Source organism: Bubalus bubalis, chromosome 9 (assembly GCF_019923935.1).
Source record: "Bubalus bubalis isolate 160015118507 breed Murrah chromosome 9, NDDB_SH_1, whole genome shotgun sequence".
Classification (NCBI taxonomy): domain Eukaryota; kingdom Metazoa; phylum Chordata; class Mammalia; order Artiodactyla; family Bovidae; genus Bubalus; species Bubalus bubalis.
This window is the reverse complement of record NC_059165.1, coordinates 101,477,269-101,480,944: the sequence shown is the minus strand read 5'-3', so window position 1 is coordinate 101,480,944 and position 3,676 is coordinate 101,477,269. Positions and strand designations below refer to the sequence as shown.

General features: G+C 36.9%; 1 long non-coding RNA gene across 1 annotated transcript; it reads right to left on the bottom strand.

Annotated features, from left to right (window-relative positions):
• On the bottom strand, positions 1-2,795 carry LOC123464574. Its single transcript, XR_006639606.1, has 3 exons — positions 2,722-2,795; positions 1,264-1,374; positions 1-50 (listed from the first exon to the last, which is right to left on the bottom strand). It is a non-coding gene; the product is annotated as an uncharacterized LOC123464574 (long non-coding RNA).
• Between the last annotated feature and the right edge of the window lie 881 nt (positions 2,796-3,676).

The window sequence follows — 3,676 nt, the reverse complement described above, 5'->3', positions numbered from 1 at the left end:
ACCTGTCGCTTGTAGACATCTGCTTCACCTCCACCACCATCCGAAAGATGCTGTGGAATATCGAGACACAGAACAAAGTTATAACATTTGAAGGCTGCATCACCCAGGTACATTTTTTCACACGTTTTGTAGTACTAGACATTTTACTGCTGACCGCGATGGCCTATGATTGCTTCATGGCCACCTGTCACCCCCTATACTATACGGTTATCATGAACCCCCAGCTCTGTGAACTGCTGGTGCTGGTGTCCTGGATCATCAGTGTCCCACATTCCTTGTTATAAAGCTTAATGGTGTTGCATCTGGCTTTCTGCAGTCTTAGAAACCCCCCACTTTTTCTGTGAACTCAGTCAGATGATTTAACTTGCCTGTTCTGACGCCTTTCTCAATAATATGGTGATGTATTCTGTAGCTCTACTGCTGGCTGGTGGTCCTCTCACTGGTATCTTTTACACTTGTTCTAAGATAGTTTCCTCCATACAAGGAATGTCATCAGCTCAGGGGAAGTATAAAGCATTTTCCACCTGTGCATCTCACCTCTAAGTTGTCTCCTTATTTTATTGTATGAGTTGAGGAGTGTGCCTTAGCTCTGCTGTTACCCACAGCTCACACTCAAGTGCAAGAGGCTCGGTGATGTACACTGTGGTCACACCAATGCTGAACCACTTCATCCACAGCCTGAGAAATAGAGAATTAAAGAGGGGTCTGAAAATACTCTTTGAAAAGGTGACTGTAAAATGCCCTATTGTTCTAGGGCCCATGATAGCAGAGCTCAAAGCCTGAGGTCAATGCTGTCAGTCTTTGATCAAATTATGGAAGTAGAGCATTGCCTTTCTATTTTCTTTGGCATTTCTATTTTGATTTTGACTTTATACAATTTATGTATTTTGTGATATTTCTGATATCCTTGATTTTTCCCTTTTTCATTTTCCTACTCTCACAATTACATTTCCAATCTTGGAGGTGAAATATTTGAAAATACACACATTTATTTCAGGAGTCTACATGGATCACTTAATAATTATTTCCTGTAAAATAAAATAGGCCATACTGAGTATTTTTCATTTTGTTTGACTAAAAGAGATAGTCATGAGATGTACCATTTCCATAAGTTTGGAAAATACTTCCTGGCAAGAAAATCTGAGACCACAGTTTCTCACTTTTGTGAAAATCTTTCTTTACATATCACTACCTTAATGCTGTTTTTGGTAATTCAAACTTAACATACTGCTTGTTGTCACTAGTCAAGGGTATTTCACTCACTAGGCTGTTGGTCTTCTGTACACCCTTGTGTCCACTTGGTCTACCACAGTCATTAGCAATTAGTCATTGACAATAAAATACATCTCCAAGTGGAATCTATTCTGAAGTCACCTATAAAGAAATAAATAGATATAGTATGCCTTTAGAGTGGACTTTCCAGGTGATACTAGTTATAAAGAACCCACATGCCAATGCAGGAGATGAGATGGGGGTTTGATTCCTGGGTCTGGAAGATCCTCTGGAGAAGTAAATGGCAACACACTCCAATATTCTTACCCGGAAAATCCCATGGACAGAGGAGCCTGGTGGGTAGGTCCATAGGGTCACAAAGAGTAGGACATGATAGAGGAACTAAACACACAAGGCCCTAGAGTAGGGTTAAACCTAAGTATGGTGAGATAAAACATTAAATCTATCAGAAAGACGTGTTTTTCAGGCAGTTCATATACTCATAAACATGTGAACACATAAACATGTGTTCATTTATAAGGTATATTTATTGAACTGAAGGACTGTAGGCATGTTTTGGTTTTTATTAAATTATTTTCTTGTGTCTGTATGAAATTTCCACTGCCTCCAAAAAATATGATTCCTTCCATTCCTCAAAATGAAATATCTTCCACTCCTCAGAATTTTCTCAAAACCACTAAAAGGTAGAGAGTGAAAAATATTAATATCAACCATTATATATCATCCTCATAATTAAAGGATGAGTCCCTGGGAAGCTTGGAATCCTGTTGTGCAAACACATATATTCTTCCACCCTCTCCACATGACCTCAAAAGGATACCAATGAAGTCACTGTTTCATTTATTATTTCATATTTTATATAAAATAAAGTTGAAGAGCAAAGTAGTTATGACAGTTATCTTCATGTATAAAAACAAATGCTTCAAACAAGCAGGACGAGACTATTACAATTACCTTCAATTCAATTCGATTTTATTATTTTATCAGTTAGTTGTTGTGAAACTTAGCAGGACCTTGTGGGGTCTTCCTAGAGACCTAACTGAGTGTGTGTGTGTGTGTGTGTGTGTGTGTGTACACAAACATGGATCTTCTTTGAAAAATAGCATTTCAGACTTTTCAGAAGTATATTATTTGGTGTGATACATGGGTCCTTGTAAAAAAAAAAAATAGAACTGATCATACATCTGGAGTGAATGCTTACACTTTTCATTCAAAAGCTCAGGTGAAGACAATTTGGAGTGGAGAAAATGTAAAACTACGTGCATGATTACAAAATATATGAACACAGCCTTGCTTACTCAAAAATGGCCACAGTACAGTACTTGCACCATGAACACCATCCAGGAACCTCTTGACTCACCAGGCAAGACCAGGCAAGACCTGCTGATCAGAAACTACATACGAACTAGTATCTGGGTGACTGGTATGCACAGTGATGAGGGGAAAGTCCTGGTCTAGAATAGGTTTACTTATTTTCTCACTGTTGACCTTTTGTAGCAGGATCATTCTTTGAGCTGGGTGTTGGCCTGGGCATTGTAGATGTTTAGCAGCATCCCTTCAACAGGACCAAATATCACGTCTGGCAAAGGCATTTCTGAGAACTGCTGGGCCAGAGTTTGAAAACCGGAAACAAACTGAGAGAGTTCCAAAGAAAAGTCCCTTGCCTTATTCAGATTATAATGTTCAGATTGCTAATTTCCATGAGCCCATTTCTGCAATGAGAATGGAGTTTGGAATAGTATCAGCTCCTAGAATGGAGTTTTGTTATAGCTTCTGCTTGCTGGTCTCTTCAGTGTCTGATTTCCGCCCTGATACAAAGAGGGTGGTGGTGGACATTTATTTATTTATTTATTTATTTATTTATTTTTAATAACAGAGGGAACCACCTTGGAAGTGACAGGCAATAGATTAAAACCCTGTCGTTAGTACCGACTACATAGGAAGGGGCCTATAGGTCTTGAGAAATATAAGGCTGACCAAGGAACTAGCTGAAAATGAGCTGACCCCACAATACCCACAACACCACCAGAGAAAGCCCTAGATATATTTTTACTATTTTTATGATCATTCTTTCTTTCTTTTTTTAATTTTTTTTAAAATTTTAAGTCCTCTATTAATCCTTTAATTTTCACTTTTATAACTTACTATTACTGTGCAAAAAAAAAAAAAAAAACCCTATTTTTTTTAAAGCAAACTTCATATATATATATATATATTTTATAATTTTTGTGACCTTGTTTTTTTTTTCCCCTTCATTTCTTTAACATTGTATTTCAGAAATTCCAAACTCTACTCTAGATTTTGAATTTATGCTTTTTGGTATTTGTTATCAATTTTATACCTATATTTTCTTTATACTTTTGGTGACTTTTTTTTTTCTCTTTCATTTTCTTCTTCTTATCTTTAATATTGTATTTCTGAAATTCCAAACTCTTCTCTAGAT